Below are 21,522 nucleotides of genomic sequence, written 5' to 3'. Positions count from 1 at the left end.
ACCATGCATGGTGCCATTTGCAGTCAAAAGAAATGTAAATATGATGCAGTATTAAATCAAACTGCATATGATTTTTTTTTTTTTTTTTTTGTTGTTGTTGCAGTTTGGCCGGGGCCAGGTTTGAACCTGGACTGCATAAAATTTATTATTCTACCTACTGTACTACTGTAATAATTGCATAGCCACTTCTTATTGCTACTGCAATGAGCTCAAATGTTGTGCATGTCAGCTTAAAACCCCATGTGAGGCTAATCATCTCCAAGTGAACAGTTTGTCTCACCAGTGAATTACATGTAACAGAAAAAGTGATTCCCAGTAGTGGCTGCATATTTTTCATGTTGCGTGCAATACCATAAACCTTGAATAACAAACACCATGGGACCTCATATGAAGTGCCACCAGAGATCCTGGAAGGGGCTCCCAAGAAGCAGAGAAGAGTCAAAACATTACAAGAAAAGGGTGAATTGGCCAGTTGGCTCATGCCTGTAATCCTAGCACTCTGAAAGGCCGAGGCTGAAGGATCCCTTGAGCTCAGGAGTTTGAAAACAGCCTGAGCAAGAGCGAGACCCCGTCTCTATTAAAAATAGAAAAATTGGGGCGGCGCCTGTGGCTTAAAGGGGTAGGGTGCCGGCCCCATATGCCGGAGGTGGCGGGTTCAAACCCAGCCCTGGCCAAAAAAACAAAAAAACAAACAACAACAAAAAAAACCTTAAAAAACAAATAGAAAAGAATTAGTCAAGTATGGTTGCCCGTGCTTTTAGTCTCAACTACTCAAAAGGTTGAGGCAAGAGGATCACTTGAGCCCAAGAGCTCGAAGTCACTGTGATCTATGATGCACTGTGATCTATGGTTCTCTACCCAGGGTGACAGCCTGAGATTTTGTCTCAAAAAAAAAAAAAAAAAAAAGGAAACGGTGAATTGACATGTACCATAGGTTGAAGCCTACAGCTATAGTTGCCTACCATTTTAGATAGATGATTCATCTTTTAAACAGATTAGGTAAACTTATGGCATTGATAAATACAGTACAATACTGTAAATGTATTTTTTCTTCCTTAAGATTTTCTTTCTTCCCTTTTTGTAGATATGGAGCCTCACTATATTGCCCAGGTTGGAGTATAGTGGCTATTCATAGGTATAATCATAGTATACTATAGCCTCAAATTCCTGGGCTTATGCAATATTCCTGCCTCAGCCTCTGGAGTGGCTGGAACTGCAAGCCCAGCTTCATTTTCTTTCTTTCTTTTTTTTTTTTTTTTTTGGAGATAGATTTTCACTATGTTGCCCTCGGTAGAGTGCTGTGGCGTCACAACTCATAGCAACCTCAAATGTTGGGCTTAAGCTATTCTCTTGCCTCAGTCTCCCAAATAGCTAGGACTAGAGGTGCCCACCACAACTCCTGGCCATTTTTATGTTGTAGTTGTCATTGTTGTTTGGCAGGCCCAAGCTGGGTTTGAACCCGCCAGCTCTGATGTATGTGGCTGGCGCCCTAGCCGCTGAGCTACAGGTGCTGAGCCCCAGCTTCATTTTCGTAATAACATTTTCTTTTCTCCAGTTACTTTATTATAATAATACAGTAGAAAATACATACAACATATATGTTTATATTATTGGTAAGGTCTCTGTTCTACAGGAGGCTATTAGCTGTTAAGTTTTGGGGAAAACAAAAGTTACAGATTTTCTACTGCATGAGGGTGAGTGTCCCAAACACCAATGTAAGAGTCAACTGTATTATTTTTTAGAGCAAATATAATTTCACAGCAAAACTGAGCAGAAAGTACAGAGAGTTGCCATATGTCCCCTTTCCCCACACATGCACGGCCTTCAAGGTTATCAACATCCTACACCAGAGTGGTACATTTGTTACAATAAATGAACCACATTGATACATTTTCATTAGCAAAAGTCCATAATCTACATCAGGGTTCGTTCTTGGTGTTGTACTTTCTATGGGTTTTGACAGATGTATAATGGCATATATACTTTCACTTTTCAAAACAATTTTATTTTTATCTAAGTAGTACATGCTGCCAGGCGTGGTGGCTCACGCCTGTAATCCTAGCACTTGGGAGGCTGTGGAGGGTGGATTGCCTGAGCTCATGAGTTCGAGACCAACTTGAGCAAGAGTGAGACTACATCTCTAAAAAAATAGCCAGGTGCAGTGGCAGGTGCCTGTAGTCCCAGCTATGTGGGAGGCTCAGGCAAGAGAATCACTTGAGCCCAGTAGTTTGAGGTTGCTGTGAGCTAAGATGCCATGGCACTCTACCAAGGGTGACCAAGTAAGACTTTGTCTCAAAAAAACAAACAAACAAACAAAAAAACAAAGTAGTACACGCTCATTCACGTAAAAGTCAAAGAATAGAAAAAAGGCATATATGGAAAACCAAATATCTCTTTTCCCTGCCCACCCCAACCCCTTCCTAACCTCAGTCCCAGGCAGAGTGGCATCTTCTTATGTAATCATCAGCTTCAGGGCAGTCACACCCTTGGGGGTGAGGTAAGGAACCTTCTTCTTTGTATCAGGAACATCAAGAAGATGAGGACAAACAGCCCACTGGGGCAAAGTGGCCAAATTGGCTGAGTACACTCAAGGGTCAATGAGGCATCTCAGATAACATATTCTGAAGGTATTTTTAAATCCTGCTTGCTGCTTTAGAAGCCCCAGTAGAAATTTTAGGAGTTTTGCTGAATGAGGAGAACTAAAGCTCAATGCAGAAAAGCTGCTGTGGTGGAGGAAGGTTCAGATTCTGGCTAGCTGTGTGCTAGCAAAAACTTCTCTCCTTTGGATTTTGAGGTCTTCCCATGAAAAACAAGGGAGTTAGATGGTTGACCATTAGAGCTCTATCCAAGCTGACCGGCAGAGTTGGGTGGTGCTGCTGCCTCAGCTAGCAATGCCATCTCGGGAGCCCATCCTAAAAGTGGGCATTATTACCTCCATTTTACAGATGAGGAATTGAAGCTTGAATGCCCACACAACTTAAGAGTTGTAGGGCCGGGCGGCGCCTGTGGCTCAGTCGGTAAGGCGCCGGTCCCATATACCGAGGGTGGTGGGTTCAAACCCAGCCCTGGCCAAACTGCAACCAAAAAATAGCCAGGTATTGTGGCGGGCGCCTGTAGTCCCAGCTACTCGGGAGGCTGAGGCAAGAGAATCGCTTAAGCCCAGGAGTTGGAGGTTGCTGTGAGCTGTGTGAGGCCACGGCACTCTACCGAGGGCCATAAAGTGAGACTCTGTCTCTACAAAAAAAAAAAAAAAAAAAAGAGTTGTAGGGTCAAGATTCTAGAGTACATGTTTCTTCCTTCCCTGGGGCTGGGTCCTTGAGCCTCTGTCCTGCTTGCCCTACTACGTGCGCTGGCTGTGTATATGGGGTGTGTAAGGCATGTGGAGGGATGGGTAATAGGGGACCCCAAGCACTCCAGGAGCAGAGGAATCCAGCTCACTAGTCTGCCAACATTTCAGGCCTCCAGGCTCTATCTCAGGGCATCATGGCCACATTCTGTTAATGCCAATTTCTCCTCCTAGACTAGTGGTTCTCTGTCTTGACCAAGTATTGTTTACCTGGGGAGCTTTAGAAAACATCGATACCCATATTCCATCCCTAGTATTCTGATTTAATTGATCTGGGGAAAGGTCCTGACACTGGTAGTTCATAAAGGTGATTCAAATGTGCAGCCAGGGATGAGAACCTTGTACTAGCCTGTCAGCTTACCAAAGAGTCTTGTTGGTTTTTTTCATTTACCATGCCTGGTTCTGGGGGATATCTGCTCCTCTTTGCCCTGCTTCCCTGCCAAAGAGGAAAACTTTTGCCCATAGCTATGGTACAGCAGCTCCCTTTCCCTTTAACAAGGTTCACAACACCATAACTCTGCTCTGACTTGCTCTCCTTAGAATAAACAAGGCCCCTAGAATCCTGACCTGCCTGTCTTGTGGGGTGGGTGGGGAGCCCACCTTGCCTGCCTCCCCTCTGATATGTATCTTAGGAAAAAAGGGAATAGGGAGGGCACATTTTGTGCTTCACCCAGCATCTTCTGGCTCCCAGGTGAGGTTAGCAGCCCCAAGAAATCAAATGTCCTGCATTCAAAAAAGGACAAGGACAATTCCAAAGGCTCCAGGCATCTCAGTAGAGAGTCAGGCAAAGATGAATGCCACCTGGACAAAGACAGTCTCCTGCCTACTGGATTCAGATATAAAGAGGTAGTAACTATTGTACTCCTGTCTTAGAACCTCATGTAGGCTTTGGGCCGCAGACCCCTAGATGCTGAATTCAGAGCCTGCAAGAGAGAAGCAAAGTTGGGAACAGAGGGCCAGGTGAAAGGTGGGCTGGGGACATACTGGTGGAAATAAGGTGACTTGGAGCCAGGAACTGGAAGTGGTAGTGGAGGAATACCCAGCACAGGACTATGAGGTGGCCACTAAATGAGACATTCTTAGCCAGATGCAGTGGCTTACTCCCAGAACTCTGGGAGGCTGAGGCTGGAGTATGCCTTGAGCTCAGGAGTTCAAGACCAGCCTGAGAAAAGAGTGAGGTGAGATCACTGACTCTACTAAAAATAGCAAAACTAATTGAGTGTTGAGGTAGGTGCCTGTAGTCCCAGCTACTCTGGAGGCTGAGGCAAGAGGACCACTTGAGCCCAGAAGTTTGAGGTTGCTGTGAGCTAGGACATTACCCAGGGTGACAGAGTGAGACTCCATCTCAAAAAAAAAAAAAAAAACTACCAAAAACCGTGGCATTTTTTTTGTTCTGTTCCCATCCTTCATAAAGCCTGGGCTTTGTAGTCACAAGTTTTGCAGGTCAAACCGGAAAATGTCTATAAGCCATGTAGTGTATGGTTTTCAAACAAGGTTCCTTGGAACCCTAGGGGCTCTGCCACACAATGTTCTCTAATTCCTAACATCTACTTAATGAAGAGGTATACAAGATTTCACTTGGAAAAAAAAGGATTCTGTGGTAAAATAACAATACTATAAAATTTGTAAATCATAGCTTTAGTAAAATCACACCCTGGGGAATGAATAAGAAAACTTGCTCATGATCCATCAAGTCTCCAATCTGTCAGGTCCGTCATGCCAGGGCTGACCCCCAGCATATCTGATGACTCCACAAAATGGTCAAGAAGTCTCCTTGGCCTGGAAGGAGACACACAGTTGTGAGCTATTGTCGACAGAATGAAGGAGCCCATGACCCAGAACTGCAGACCCTGAGAGGTAGTAGAATGATGCCTTACCTGCCCAAAGTCCTTAAGATTCCAGTCTCATTTTATCTTTGTGAAATGTAGGGCCCTGGACTGGGATATGGGGCTGCATTGGTTCCAGGCTGCACCACCATTTCTTGAAATAGGAAAGGACTGGGCATAGTTACTCAGTCCCCAGACTGTGGGTCCTTGAGGGCAAGGCCTGTGATCTATACCATATACTTCATCCTCTTCAGCATGGGGTACACAGGGTCCAGAACCAAGCACAGAACAGGAGCTCAGGAATCCTAACTCAAAAGTTTTGTTCACCTGTTTGTTTTGTAGAGATGGGGTCTCACTATGTTGACCAAACTAGTCTCAAACTCCTGGGCTCAAGAAATCCTTCTGCATGGGTGGCACCTGTGGCTCAACGGAGTAGGGTGCCAGCCCCATATGCCAGAGGTGGTGTGTTCAAACCCAGCCCTGGCCAAAAACTGCAAAAAAAAGAAAAAGAAAATAAATCTTTCTGCCTTAGCCTCCCGAAGTGCTGGTATTATAGGCCATTTGTTTTCAAGACAAAGCTTCATCAAGTGGCTTTCCCCATCCTTCACGTACAAAGTGTGAACTTCCAAGGCAGTGACTAACTCTCCACATATGGAATGACACTTTCTCCTTCCTCCTATTTGGTCCTCAAGTTGCTTCCATGGAAGGCAGGAGTCTCTACACTCTGGAGAGAGTGGGCACAGAACACTCCTATTTCTTCTCTTGACCCTCTTCATCCTCTAAGCCAGCATTTCTCAACCTGTGGATCGTGACCCACAGGAACTGTATTAAAGGATTGGGGCATTAGGAAGGTTGAGAACCACTGCTCTAAGCAGTCCAACAGGTAGGGGCAACCCAAGGCAATCAGGGCTGCTTTACAAAGCAGCAGAATTTGGTGGTATGCACCTGCTGAGAAAGCATATGGAAAATTCAAATGGATGATCATGGATGGATCAAACTGAGGGGAAGATCTGGTCCCTGGCTCAGAGGTTTTGATCTTCCTTTTCCATAGAATGCCAAAAACATCAGAACCCTTATATGTACTCACAAGGGTCCTCCTCCCACCACCCTAGGTTATCAAGGAACAGGACCATGGCCAAGGACCACAGCTCCATGCCCCAGACATTCTTGCTTTTTGGCAATGACTGAGATCTGAGAAATTCTCTACATCCTGACTCTCCAATAATTCCCCTTACCCAACAAAAAACTGAGGCTGGTTCAGTAGGCACTTCCAGAACCCACAACCCTCTCCAGAGTCCAAATGCTGGTTCTAAAGTTTTCCTCCCCCCAAATCATGCCCACACATATCTGGTTGTCCCAGACTTTGGTCCTGTGGGGAGGCAACCAACTTTGTGACTTCACAAAACCTATCTTGTGACAAGTCTGGATCTGGTTAAGGAGGAGCTGGGCAGAGAGGGCTGCCCTCAGGAACATCATGTGACTTTTCACAGAGAGACATCCCCACCTCTAAGGGATGAAGAAGAGCTGCCCCACAGTAAGAGCCCAAGATACCCGATATACCTAGAAGTGCCTCTCTCCTTGGTGACTTTGGTTCCCAGGCCTAACTGGACACTCCAGGCTATATCTCGCAATATTTCTGAGAGACCAGGCCCATGGCAGCCAGGTCCAGCCCAGGGGAGAGCCAGAAATTTATTTCAGGTGGTGGTGGTGGGTCTTTGACCTCTGAATTGGGGTCAGACCAGCCTAACCCATTAGACAAAGCTATTCTTCTTTAGGCCCTTTCAAAATGAAAGAACTGATAGAGTAGGAAGCTTTATTTGACCTGAGTTTTCATCAGTTGGCCTTAGCAGTTCCCAGAGTACCTTCAAATGGGTTAGGCCAGCTATCCCTGAATCCCATAGAAAGGTCTTTGGCTACACACAGGGATTACCCAAAATCCAGGGGGTTCTGGGAGTTCAGAGGCCAGGCCAGCTTAGGCTATCTTTTCAAAGTTGATTCCTTCCTCAGGAAGGATTTACAACCCCAGGAACCTGAGGAAGGATTTACAACCCCAGGAACCTGGGTGTGCTTGCTTTCTACCTGCTCTGTACCTGTTCCTCAACCTCCAAGCCTCACCTGGTCCATGGCCTCTGGGAAGGGTAGTGACCCAGAAGTTAACTGAAATGGTAACTGGCAGCCAGGATTGGGTCTCAGATAGGCCTGGGAGGTGCCTGGAAGGCTCCACCAGCCCTCCTTGCCCTTTTAGATGGGGTTGTTTCTTTCTCATCCAGTACTACATTGCATGCTTTGTACTAAGCATGGCCCTTATAAAGGTGGTCCAGGTTATATCATCTCTGGATACCCTCTCTGGCCTATACTTTGATTATGATATTTTCCTATCAGAGGAATCCAGGGAAGGAGGTGAATGTTCTCTGAGCAAGGGTTCCTGATACAGACTTCATCACAAAAGAAAGGCAAGGTGGATGGCCTTGTTTGGGAAGGGCAATATGTCTGGCTTCACATCCCAAGGGGCTCCTTAACCTTGACTGACCTCCATCCTTGATTTAGCTGAACTCTTTCAGGCTTCAGGAGGCTTAGAGCAGATCCTTCTGCTGGGACAATCCCTTGGGCCAGGTGATCCCCAAGATTCCACTACATTCCAGTGCTTCTAGAAATGTGCCCTAGAATTTTTCTGGTAATGAAATAGTTTCTCATTTAAATGAAGAGAGTTGAGCTCCTTTAACAAGCAGTACCAGCGGCAAAGAGTGGAGGTAATCCTAACAAACTCCAACAGGGACAGCCACAGACCAAGAATAATCAAAGTAGGGATAGCCATCACTTACATAGCACTTGCTATGGGCCAGGCTCCAAGCTGAGCACTTCAAATACATTATCACATTTAATTTTCACAGCAATTCTGGAAAGGAGGTGTTATTATTTTCACTGAAACTGAAACTCAAAAAAAAGTAAAGTAACTAGTTAAAGGTCCCACAGTTGGTAAATGGGAGCACTAGTATTGGGACCCACGTCAGTTTGCCTCCAAAGCTGGACTCAATCACTGAGCTACCTCCTTCTCTAAACTCTTCCCAATAGAGTAAAAGAAACTATTTTCTCATCCCTAACCATCAGTGATGGAGATAAAGAAGGGTAGAAGAGGAGAATGTGAGCCTGACATCCCACAGATTATCAGTTTTTGGATAAGGGCGTTCTGACCGCTTGAACCTGTCTAATCTTTAATTAGAATGATTGGGAGGTAGCCATTCTGATTTGCTTCTTACCATTTTGCAGATGATTAAAATGAGGCCTTGGGTGCCACAGGAAAGAAGTCCTTTGGGTCTATAGCTGAGCAGTGGCTGAGGTAGGGTTGCCAGAGAAAATATAGGATGATTAGCTTTATTTAAATTTGAGATAAACAATGAGTACATAGTTTTTAGGTTAAGTATGCTAAATATTACATGGGTTTCTCTCTCTGGCTGGGGTCCTGGTATATGGGAGCTGGGGTGGAGATGGGAGTCACTCCTTTATTCCCACTTGGGCCTCTGACCCCTCTATAAAGTTGTGCCTGTGGGGTCAGGAGTTGGGAACTGACTTCTGGAGACTGTAGTTGCAGTGCCCAGTGGACAAGGGGGAGCTTAAGCTTTGTGCAGCCTCAGTTTCTTTCTCTGTAAAATCAAGGTGGTGGATGTAGATATAATAAGATAGGAGTGGTCACTTTGCATACCTCTTGGGGAATGGGGTAGTGTTCCCTCTACTTATTTTTTTGGTGGGCTATATGGGTCCCCAGGAAGGAGCAGGGCACACAGAGAATCACTGGGATTTCCTCTGCCTAGGCTGAGGTTCGCAAACCCTGGTACTCCTGAGCACCTTCTTTTGATTTGATTTGATTTGATTTATTTTTTGAGACAGAGTCTCACTTTGTCACTCTGGGTAGAGTGCTGAGGTGTCATAGCTAGCAACCTCAAAGTCTTGGGCTCAAGCAATCTTCTTGCCTCAGCCTCCCAAGTAGCTGGGACTATAGGTGCCCACCACAACACCCAATTAGTTTCTCTATTTTTAGTAGAGATAGGATCTTGCTCTTGCTCAGGCTGGTCTGGAACTCCTGAGCTCAAGCAATCCATCCGCCTTGGCCTTGCAGTGTTAGGATTATAGGCATGAGCCACTGCGCATGGCTCCTGAGCATCTTCTTGATGGCTCCTATAATACTCCTGGACACTTGCACCAGCAGTCTTCACCAGTCAACAGGAGAGGAGGAATGGATATGGGGCAGCTGGTCTCACCTGTCAGTCCTAGGGAGTTATAGGAAGATCACAGAGTTGTGGGGTGGCTGGGGGTGAGGATGGGCTAGTGGAAGCATCTGGATCAGATGAGCTTAGAAGGAGGTCCTAGGATTGAAAGGGTCCTAGAAGGGTAGGGAGGGAGTGGAGAAGAAGGAAGGGGGGAGGGGAGAGAGGGAAGAAATAGCTTGAGGTCCATAGAACTTGGTGTTGTCCATTTTCCTATCCTAGGGAGTTGGGCATGGTTGAGGTTGGGAGAACATGTTGAAGTCTGTAGCCCTTAGTCCTGGGTCAGGGCTGGGCTGGGCTGTATTTGTCCTTTTTCTGCTTCTAGGAAGCTTCACCAGCACTCCTTGCCCTTTTAGATGGGGTTGCTTCTTTCTCAGGCTTATTATGTGGGAGAGGAAAACAGGCACAGCAGGGTGAGACAGAGTCTAGAGATGTTCTACCAAAGAGGCCAAAAAAATCTCTAATGATTCAGTACTCAAGTGCTGGAACTAAGCTGCGTGTGTGGGCCTGGATTATCTGTAGCTTTGTGTTTGCATATGCTTAGACATGAAAATGTTGGTTGTGAGGATTGGTGCCTAATGCACAGGTGTGCATACCTTTGTAGCTGGCAATGTGCATGTGGATAGTGCCTACCCTGTGAACTGCATCAGCAAGTACGCTTGGAATGTGTGTGCAGCAGGGAAAGTCTGGGACAAGTGTGTGTTGGATGTCTGGGGGTACCTGCAGGTATGGTTGTGTGTGGAGTGGTGTTGGCAGGGGTAAAGGAATCTACAGGAGTTACAGAGCAGATATTCTTGAGGGAGCAGGCCCTGTATGTCTCTGGTTCTCCTTTCCCAGCTTCCCAGGCAGTGTGGCCTCTCCGGAAGTTCCTTCTTTATTCTCCTCATTCCCACCACCAAAGCCAGGACCCAAGCTGGGTTTCAGAAGGGAAACAGTGCCATCTGGTGGACGAGGCAGTGCCAGGAGCAGGTGACCTGGGCCTTGGCTTCTTCCAAAGGCTCTGACTTTCAGGACTCTAGTTAGTGGGAAAGTTACCACTGGGCTGGCTACTTCATGAAAAAAGGGAAGCTATCTAAGGTTTGAGAACTCCATACTCATACATTTTGGGTTCATGACCCAGGGAGGAGGTTACGAAAGTTACCTGAAAGCACACTGGAGGAAAGGAGTATTCAGGTTATAAGCCCATCCTTTGGACCTATGAACCTGGGCTCCATTCCTTGATCTGCCTCTCTGGATTCAAATTTCTCATCTGTAAAGGGTGGCTAACCATAACTATTCTGTGGGTGATATGAGGGTTAAATGAGAGAGTGTGGTGACAATGCTTGGTTGAGAGCTGAGGCTCCTATAAAGTCAAAGTAAATGGTAACTGGGCATGGTGACTCATGCTTATAATTCCAGCACTCTGGGAGGCTGAGATTGAGTGGAACACTTGAAGCCATGAGTTCGAGATCAACGTGGACAGCATAGAAAGACCCTATCCCTAAAATAATAATAATAAATTGGCCAGGCGTGGTGGCACGTGCCTATAGTCCCAGCTACTCAGGAGGCCGAAGTAGGAGGATTTCTTAAGCTCAGAGGTTCAAGGTTACAGTAAGTTATAATTGCACCAATCTACTCTAGTCTGAGGGATGGAGAAAGACCCTTTTTCTAACAAAACAAAACAAAAAAGCAAAGTAAATGATAGTGGCCAGCACTGATAACAGGAAAAGTTCTAGAAGCACAGAGAAGAGAGCTGTGTGTTGTGACAGGAGAAAGGATTGCACAGAGATGACGTGTTTGTGTGTGTGTGTGGCATTTCCACCACACATTCTAGAATTATTTTATTCTAGAATTTATTTTATTTTTGTTTTTGAGACAGAGTCTCACTTTGTCACCCTTGGTAGTGCCATGGCATCATAGCTCACAGCAACCTCAAACTCCTGGGCTTAAGGGATTCTCTTGCCTCAGCCTCCGGAGTAGCTGGGACTACAGGCGACCACCAAAACGCTCGGCTATTTTTAGAGACGAGGTCTCACTCTGGCTTAGGCTGGTCTTGAACCAGTGAGCTCAGGCAATCCATCTGCCTTGGCCTTGCAAGTGCTGGGATTACAGGTGTGAGCCACTACTCCTGGCTGGACAATTAACACATTTAAGTGAAGGAAAGTGTCTTCTGGAAACAGGGAAACGGGATCCAGTGAGGAGTGGGTCCCTGAGACCCCGCATTCAGGCTTCCTACTAGCTGTGGAACCTGAGCAAGGCGGCATGCTCACTGTGGCTTGTGTTCTCCGTGTGTAAAAACTATCTGTGAGGGCTGGGCACCGTCACATCTGTAATCCTAGCACTCTGGAAGGCCAAAGCGGGTGGATCACTTGAGCTCCTGAGTTTGAGACCGGCCTGCGAGAGAGCTAGACCCTTTCTTTAAAAATAGCCAGGGGTTGTGGCAGGCACCTGTAGTCCCAGCTACTTGGGAGACTGAGGCAAGAGAATCGCTTGAGCACAAAAGTTTGAGGTCGCTATGAGCTATGATGCCACTGCGCTCTACACAGAGTGACAAAGTGAAATTGTCTCAAAACAAAACAAAACAACAAAATTAAATAGAAAAATTAGGTGGGCGTGGCGCACGCCTGTAGTCCTAACTACTCAGGAGGCTGAGGCAAGAGGATCCCTTGAGCCCAAGAGTTTGAGGTTGCTGTGAGCTATGATGACACCACCGCACTCTTCCCAGGGCAACAGAATGAGATTTCTAAAAAAAAAGTAATGGCTCCGGGGATTACATGGAAATGCATAGACCTTGATCAGGATTCTGAGAGAGACAAATGAGCAGTATCAGGCCTTGAAAGCTGGGTAGGAATTTTACAAGTCGAGATAATACTTAAATGTGGAATGTTTACCTTTCATGCCCCACCCCCCAAAGGGATCCCTGGGTCATAGTAAATCGTCTTCAGGTTTTGCTATAGTGTGATGTTAGGCAAGTCACTCTCTCCCCAAAATGAAGACACTGAATTAACTGATCTGTGAGGCCAGTCTTGCCTTAACCAATGGAGTTTTAATTTTTCTTTTCTTTTCTTTTTTTTTTTTTTAGAGACAGAGTATCACTTTATTGCCCTGGGTAGAGTATAGTGGCGTCACAGCTTACAGCAATCTCCAACTCCTGGGCTTAGGCGATTCTCTTGCCTCAAATCTCCCAAGTAGCTGGGACTACAGGTGCCCGCCACAATGCCCCGCTATTTTTGTTGTCGCAGTTTGGCCGGGGCCGGGTTTGAACCCGCCACCCTCGGTATATGGGGCCGGCACCCTACTCACTGAGCCACAGGCGCCGCCTGGAGTTTTAATTTTTCATTTTTCTGCCTCACATGTAATATGTGGCAATAAATATCTACTGCCGACAGGATAGGTCTTGAACAGGAAGACAAAGAGAAACCGGTGCTTTCTGTTTAACGAGTACTGTGATTTGTTTGAGGGAAATATTTTCTTAGATTCTGTTGTGGTCTAGAAATGATGGACGATAGGAGAACAAAACATACGCTCTTTTCTGACACTTAGGGAAGAATAAGGGCAAAATAAGGCCCTGAGATGGCAGGCGGTTATACTTCCGTCTTGAAAGGATAAGAACTCTCACTTTTCCCTTTCGCCTTTCGAAGCAGCCAATGACTACACAGTAGTTTGCGTTCAACCAAAGAACTACAATCCCCTAAAGTCAGCGCGCGTGGTGAAGCGCTCATGTGTCAATTAAAATTTGATGGGCCCGCCCCCAGATGCAGAACTTCATTTCCCAGGAGTCCCCGAGCTTTTGGTTTTCCTCCGCTTGCAAAGGAGTTCTCCTCCCGCCCTCTACTCACGAAGCTCGCGCCAAGTCTACGCGCGCGCGCGCGGAGCACGTAGCACGCGAGTGACGCAAAATATGTGGGCCGCTCTGGATCCGTGGTCGCGCTGTGTGTGTGAGTGAGGGAGAGTGAGTGCGGGACCTGAGGCGGTGTGTGTGAGCTGTGGCCGCTGGCGGGGTCGGGGGGGGGGGGCCGGAGCGGCGGAGCCGCCCGGGAAGGTGAGTAGAGTAAGGAGGAAGATCGCTCTCCGGCACAGAAGCCAGGACACAGGGCGCGCGGCTGGCCGGGCGGGAGAGTGGGCGCCGGGCTGGGGGAGGGGCGGCACCTGCTTCGGCCGCCGGCAGGGAGGGGGCGGGCCGGGCTGGCAGGGAGGCTGGGCCCGAGGCCAGACAGGACTTTTCTGCTCCTTATTCCTGTCCTGGGGGCGGGGCCTCCACGTTCTTCCCCCATTCCCCAAGAGAAGCTTCCCGAGAGTAACTCTTCCGCCCAGAGTGGGGGGCGAGGTGTGTCTGCCCTACCTGGAGGAGGGGCGCCTTTCATTTCATTCCCCTTGTCACCTTTTTCTTTCCAATCCTCCAATCTCCGTTCTGTACGGGCTTGGGGGCTTCATCTTCCCTGCCGTACAGCGGCCCCCTTCCCGGACTGTGTCTCCACCTCCAACCCCAGTCACCTGGGCTGGCTCTCCCCTCCCTCGGCCTCATGCCACCTTTCCCTGCATCCGCCTTGCTCTCGGACCGGGCAGTGGGGGCGGAGCTTTCTAGACACTCCTCCCACCCCCGGTGAAGTAGGTGGAGAGAGGTGTAGGTTCCGCAGCTTGAAGCCCAAACCTTACGAGCGCCCGCCAAATTTTTCTGGTGTCTATTTCCAGGGATTATGGAAGTTTTCAAGCGGGATGTCAGAGGCGTTTGCTTAACTCCATCATCTCTTTCTAAACGGTTTCTGTTTCGCTCTTACTGAAGTAGTAACGTTCTGATTTTCCATTTGTTTAGGAAATAGTTCTGGAGTGTTTGTAGTACTTTTTGAGTCACAAATGGCTCGTTCTGTCTACGTCATGTTGGTTTTAATTTTTCCTTACTCTTTTAAGTGAAGCTTTTTAATCTGCATCTTTTAATTATTTATATTGGCAGCTTTCTGTTTTAAAGGCATTGTTAAGGTATAGAGTGAGGTTCATGGTAGTGTCATACTAAATTTTCCCCTTTACTGGAATTTACTTTTAATGTTTATTGCAAGTGTGTATATTTAGACTTTAAGAATTGACTTAGGCGGCGCCCGTGGCTCAGTGAGTAGGGCGCCGGCCACATACACCGCGGCTGGCCCGGGCCAGCTAAAACAACAATGGCAACTACAACCAAAAAATAGCCGGGCGTTATGGAGGGTTCCTGTAGTCTCAGCTGCTTGGGAGGCTGAGGCAAGAGAATCGCTCAAGCCCACGAGTTGGAGGTTGCTGTGAGCTTTGACGGCACTGCACTCTACCCAGGGCGACAGCTTGAGACTGTCTCAAAAAAAAAAGAAAGAATCGACTTGGTATTTTTCTGCTTGATGCTGTCACTGTTTGAACTTTGGATTAGTAGTTTATTCTTTACCCATTTTTGAGTGTTGATGTATTTTTGGATGTTGAGATAAGAGTTTAAGGAAGGTAGGGAAATTATTTTGTGCTCAGCATCTCTTGGGTAGTTGCTGAGCACACTTGTTTTAACTCTTTTGCCAGTTGTACAGTTTTTAAATTTAATAGAGGAGTAATCTGGTAGAGTGAAGCACTCGATAGTTTGAAATGTTTAGAATTGGTTTATCCCATTTTCTTTCTTCTTTTTTGAGACAGAGTCTCACTTTGCCTCCCTCTTGTGTTGTTTTTATAAAGAATATGGTGGCCAGGCATGGTGGCTCACACCTATAATCCTAACATTCTGGGAGGCCAAGGTGGGTGGATTGCTTGTGTTCAGGAATTGGAGACCAGCAAGAGGGAGACCATCTCTACTAAAAATCAAAAAAGTAGCTGGACAGTGTGGTGGGCGCCTGTAGTCCCAGCTAATTAGGGAGACTGAGGCAAGAGGATCACTTGAGCCTAGGAATTTGAGGTTGCTGTGAGCTATGATGCCACTGCACTCCAGCTTGGGGCAAAAGAGTGAGACTCTGTCTCAAAAAAATCCCCCAAACATGTATATATATAAAGAATATGGTTATGGACAGTAATAGAAACTTACACAGTATGTGTAATCGCATGTCATAGTAATAATTGAATAAATTTTTACTTGAAGCTTTAAATTTGGACTTTTTTTCTTTTTTAATGAGATGGGTTGTTTTTTTTTTGGCCATCTTACAGGATGCATTTTTTTGGGGGGAGGTGGTGGAGCAGAGTCTCACTCTGTCACCCTGGGTAGAGTGCTGGCATTGTCTTCATAGCTCACAGCAACCTCTGACTTTTGTGCTCAAGCGATCTTGGCCTCCCAGAATGGTGGGATTACAGGCATGAGGCACCCCCACCCTCACCCCCCATCACCCCCGCCCAGAAGAGGATGTATTTTGTGGTTTAATTAAAAAGTTGCAGGACAGGCAAGGTGGCTCATGCCTGTAATCCTAGCACTCTGGGAGGTGGAGGTGGGAGGATCGCTGGAGCTCAGGAGTTTGAGACCAGCCTGAGCAAGAGTGAGACCCTGGGTTTACTAAAAGAAAGAAAATAATTAGCTGGATGTTATGGTATATGCTTGCAGTCCCAGGTACTTGGGAAGCTGAGGCATGAGGATTGTTTGAGCCTAAGAATTTGAGGTTGCTATGAGCTATAAGGATGCCACAGCCTTCTACCCCAGGGCGACAGAGTGAGATTCTGTTTCAAAAAAGAAAAAAAAAGTTACAAAAAGTTACTTGACTCAGCATAGTATAAAAATGGCAGAGCTGGTGGCAGCGCCTGTGGCTCAGTGAGTAGGGCGCCAGCCCCATATGCCGAGGGTGGCGGGTTCAAACCCAGCCCCGGCCAAACTGCAACAAAAAAATAGCCGGGCGTTGTGGCGGGCGTCTGTAGTCCCAGCTACTCGGGTGGCTGAGGCAAGAGAATCGTGTAAGCCCAAGAGTTAGAGGTTGCTGTGAGCCGTGTGACGCCACGGCACTCTACCGAGGGCCGTACAGTGAGACTCAGTCTCTACAAAAAAAAAAAAAAAGAAATAAAAATATTAGAGCTGGAATAAAAAAGTATAGGGAGGCTTGGTACCCGCAGTTCAGTGGTTACAGCGCCAGCCACATGCACCAAGACTGGTGGGTTTGAACCTGCCTGGGTCAGCTAAACAATGACTACTACAACAAAAAAATAGCCAGGAGTTGTGGCAGGTACCTGTAGTCCCAGCTACTTGGGAGGCTGAGGCAAGAGAATCACTTAAGTCCAAGAATTTGAGGTTGCTGTGAGCTGTGATGCCATGGCATTCTACCGAGGGCGACATAGTGAGACTCTGTCTCAAAAAAAAAAAAAAAGAATTCAAAGAATAGGAAAATGAACACTTGTTTATTCAGATTTAACATTTATTAATAATTTGTCATAGTTTCCGTATGTGGTATATGTTGACTTTGTGGAATCATTGGAAAATTAAGTTTCAGGCATATTATCCTTAAATACTTTGTCAGACATTCTTTAGGATAAGGGTATGGGTGCCAAAATTTTTTCTTAAAATAACACATTTTAAGAAAGGAAGAAAGTGTATTAAAATTTAAAATTGTAATACTCAAGAGAATATTCTGCAATTATAAGAGAAACAAAATACAATATATAAGATAAACTATCAATACATATTATTACAAATTTTCAGTAGTTTTTCCTTTCTTAAATGTGCATTTTTTTAGAACCTTCTGTATTTTTTTTTTTTTTTGGTAGAGACAGAGTCTCACTTTACTGCCCTCGGTAGAGTGCCGTGTCATCACACAGCTCACAGCAACTTCCAGCTCTTGGGCTTATGTGATTCTCTTGCCTCAGCCTCCCGAGCAGCTGGGACTACAGGCACCCGCCACAACGCCCGGCTATTTTTTTGTTGCAGTTTGGCCGGGGCTGGGTTTGAACCCATCACCCTCGGTATATGGGGCCGGCGCCCTACTCACTGAGCCACAGGCGCCGCTCAGAACCTTCTGTATTTTTTTAAAGGCTTTATATTATTCCATTCTATCCACAGTATTATTATCTAACCCCTCACAACAACTGTTCAGTCTTACAGATAAGGAAATTAGAATTTGGAGAAGTTAAATAATCAAGTTCTCACAGATGTCAGCAGAGTTGGGATTTGAATCCTTGAAACCCTTTTCTTCCAACTACCAATTGCTTAGTCTCTGTTGGTTTACTGTTTTGTAAAAAAGGGTGGGATGATTATAAAAATTCAGAATAATGTAAGTACTTTAGATTACTTAGTTTAGTGTCTCATTTTACTTAGTATTTTTTTTTGAGACAGTCTCTGTTGCCCTCGGTAGAGTACTATGGCATCATAGCTCACAGCAACTCTTAGGCTTGGGTGAGTCTCTTGCCTCAGCCTCCCAAGTAGCTGGGACTAAAAGTGCCTGCCACAACACCCAGCTAGTTTTTTCTGTTTGTAGTAGAGATGGGTCTCGCTCTTGCTCAGGCTAGGGTCATTGGTATTTTATTTTATTTATTTATTATTTATTTTTTTGCAGTTTTTGGCCAGGGCTGGGTTTGAACCCACTACCTCCAGCATATGGGGCCGGTGCCCTACTCCGTTGAGCCACAGGTGCTGCCCAGGGTCATTGGTATTTTAATAAGGATTGCATTGATTTTGTAGACCATCTTGGAGAGTATTACCATTTTCTAATGGTAATGTTAATGGTCAAGTCTTCTAATCCATGAGCACAGAATGTCTTTCCATTTATTTAGGTTTTTTTTTTTTTTTTGGAGACAGAGTCTCACTTTGTCGTCTTGGTAGAGTGCTATGGCATCATAGCTCACAGAAACCTGAAACTCTTGGGCTAAAGCAATCCTCTCACCTCACCCTCCCAAGTAGCTGGGACTAACAGGTGCCTGCCACAACACCTGGTTACTTTTTAGAGATGAGGTATTTCTCTTGCTCAGGCTGGTCTAGAAACTGTAAGTTCAGACAGTCCACCTGCCTTGGTCTCCTAGAGTGCCAGGATTATAGGTGTGAGCCATCTTGCATGGCTCTATTTAGGTTGTTTTTAATTTATCCCAGCAGTGTTTTCTAGTTTTCATTGTGCAAGTCTTTATTTCAATTTATTCCAACTAAAATTTTTTTGGTATTATTTTAAATTATTTTATATGAATTCCATTGATTTTTGTGTTGCTCTTACACCCTACAACTTTGCTGAAATTGTTTATTAGCTCTGAGAGTTTTTATGTGTGGATTCCTTAGGATTTTCTGTAAATAGGATTATGTCATCATCTCTTTTTCTTGCCTAATTGCATTGTCAAGAACTCCAGTGCAGTGCTTAATAGAAATAGCAGAAGTGGGCATCTTTGGTTTCTGACTTTAGGGGAAAGCTTTCATTCTTTTACCATTGAGCATAATGTTGGCTGTGGATTTTCATAATGCCCTTTATCATGTTGTGGAAGTTCTTTTTCTTTGCTAGTTTATTGAGCAGTTGTTTTTGTTAGTTTGTTTTTTTGAGACAGTCTCACTTGGTCATTCTGGGTAGAATGCTTTGGTGTCATCGTAGCTCACATTGACCTCAAACTCTTGGGCTCAAGTGATCATCTTTGCCTCAGCCTCCCCAGTAGCTGGGACTACAGTCACCAGCCACAACTCCCAGCTAGTTTTTCTATTTTTTTGTAGGCATGGGGGTCTGGCTCTTTCTCAGGCTAGTCTGGAAATCCTGAGCTCAAGTGATCCAAGTGCCTTGGCCTTCCAGAGTACTAGGATAACAGGCGTTAACCACCGTGCCTGGCCTGTTTTTGATACGGTGCCTCGATTTGTTCCTGGAGTTGGAGTATGGTGGTGTCATTATAGCTCGCTGGAACCACTGACCCCTGGCCTTTTGCCATTCCCCTGCCTTAGGCTCCCAAGTAGCTGGACTACAAGAATGTGCTATCATACTTGGCTAATTTTTTTTTGAGACAGATTCTTACTATGTCACCCTCAGTAGAGTGCCATGGCATCACAACAAACTCAAACTCTTGGGCTTAAGTGATTCTCTTGCCTTAACCACCCACGTAGCTGAGACAACAGGTGCCTGCCACAACCCCTGGCTATTTTTTATTGTAGTAGTCATTGTTTAGCAGGCCCTGGCCGGGTTTGAACCTGCCAGCCCAGTGTATGTGGCCAGTACCCTAACCACTGATCTACGGGCACCAAGCCCTAAATTTTGTATTTTTTTTTTTTTTTTGAGACAGGGTCTCACTATGTTACCCTAGTAGAGTCCTGTGGCTTCACAGCTCATAGCAACCTCAAACTCTTGGGCTTAAACGATTTTCTTTCCTCAGCTTCCCAAGTAGTTGGGACTACAGGCACCCGCCACAACGGCTGGCTATTTTTTGTTGTAGTTGTCATTGTTGTTGAGCAGACCTGGGCTGAGTTTGAACCTGCCAACCTCCCCTGCCCCCCCCCCCCCCCCCGCCAGGTGTATGTGGCTGGCGCCCTGGTCACTGAGCTACAGGCACCCAGCCTGATTCTGGTTTTTTTAAGGATGCTGGGGTGGGACATACACTGACTTTGGAGTTATGACTAGCCCAGCTGACATGAATCACTACTAACTATTGCAATTCTTTTACTTTATTAAAACACAAATTTTGGGTTTTACAGAGTTGGTGAGATCTTCTTTTACGTATATTTCTTTTGGTCTTATGGTAGGTATCTTTAAAAAGTTAGTATTATAATAATCCTAGCCTAGCTAGTAATCCCTTTCTGCTGTGAAATAGTTTTTATAGAACTGTTACTATTTCTGTGAAAATGCACATTTTTGGATGGCATGATCTGACATTTTGATACTGAGGCTACTTTGGCAAAGAAGTTGATCCAATAAATCATAGACATTTGAGTCTCACTCCTTTTGTGATGCCTTATTTGGTTCCTCCCAAGCCACTTTCAGGTCACCATCCTCATACATCTCTGGGTTGACCACTCAACCCAGCAACTTTCTCTGCCTCCCTTTCACCCTCTTATCTTCCTTCCAGGAAATCAGCTGTGAGAGGTTGGGAAGGCTGAAGGATAAATGGATTTATAGCATTCCTTCCCTGCTTTCATGCTGGCAATGATATCTACTTTTTTTTGCCTTTTGTTAAGAATTAACAGAAATGTGTCATTTACCTTTCATGGAATTTTCCCCCAAAGAATAACATGAACAAAAGAGCGAAAGATTTTTGGAAGTAGTTTTTGCCACATTTTCTGTTAAAAAAAATATAACCTCAAAGTTTTGGACCTCAAAGATCTAGATCTGGGATTTTTGTATGTGGGTAAGTGCATGTTTAATATACATATATATAATTTTTTTTTTTTTTTTTTTTTTTTGGGTTTTTGGCCGGGGCTAGGTTTGAACCCGCCACCTCCGGCATATGGGACCGGCGCCCTACTCCTTGAGCCACAGGCGCCGCCCATATAATTTTTTTTATATAAAAAAATACATATATATTTTTTTGAGACAAGAGTCTTATTCTGTTGCCCAAGCTACAGTGCTGTGGTGTCAGCCTACCTCAGAGCATCCTCAAACTCTTGGGCTCAAGCAATCTTCCTGCTGCTAAGCCTCCCAAGTAGCTGGGACTGTATGCCCCTGCCACAGTGCCCAGCTAATTTTTTTTATTTTTTGTAGAGATGGGGTCTTGCTCTTGCTCTTGTTCAGGCTGGTCTGGAACTACTGAGTGCAAGCAATCCTTCCTCTGCCTCGGCTCCCAGAGTGCTAGGATTACAGGTTTGAGCTACTGTGCCAGCCAGGGAAAGGTATTTTTTTTTTTTTTTTTGAGACAGAGCCTCAAGCAGTCACCCTGGGAAGAGTGCCGTGGCACTCACAGCAACCTCTAACTCCTGGGCTTACGTGATTCTCTTGCCTCATCCTCCCAAGTAGCTGGGATTACAGGCACCCGCCACAGCGCCTAGCTATTTTTACATTGCAGTTGTCGTTGTTTGGCAGGTCCGGGCTGGATTTGAACCCTCCAGCTCTGGTGTATGTGACTGGAGCCTTAGCTGCTTGAGCTACAGGCACCGAGCCAAGGGAAATGTATTTTTGATAAGAGAAAGGAAGGGTAATAGCTTTTGTCTGATTCTCAAAGGGGTTCTTGGAAAGGTTAGGAATCACCATTTTGATAAAGCTTTTTACCTCGCTTGATAGCTGAGGAAGCAGAGGCTAAAAAAGGTAAA

General features: G+C 45.7%; 1 protein-coding gene across 1 annotated transcript in view; it reads left to right on the top strand.

Moving 5' to 3' along the window:
* Nucleotides 1-13,311: 13,311 nt before the first annotated feature.
* The window catches only part of DCAF1 (DDB1 and CUL4 associated factor 1), a 79,869-nt gene continuing 71,658 nt past the window's right edge, over nucleotides 13,312-21,522 (top strand). The window contains exon 1 of the mRNA XM_053600722.1: nucleotides 13,312-13,455. The gene's annotated coding sequence lies outside the window, so the exon portion shown is untranslated. The remainder of the gene's footprint in view (nucleotides 13,456-21,522) is intronic.

Source organism: Nycticebus coucang, chromosome 8 (genome assembly GCF_027406575.1).
Source record: "Nycticebus coucang isolate mNycCou1 chromosome 8, mNycCou1.pri, whole genome shotgun sequence".
In the NCBI taxonomy this organism is placed as follows: domain Eukaryota; kingdom Metazoa; phylum Chordata; class Mammalia; order Primates; family Lorisidae; genus Nycticebus; species Nycticebus coucang.
Note: the sequence above shows the minus strand (reverse complement) of the source record. Positions and strands in the feature narration are given on the sequence as shown.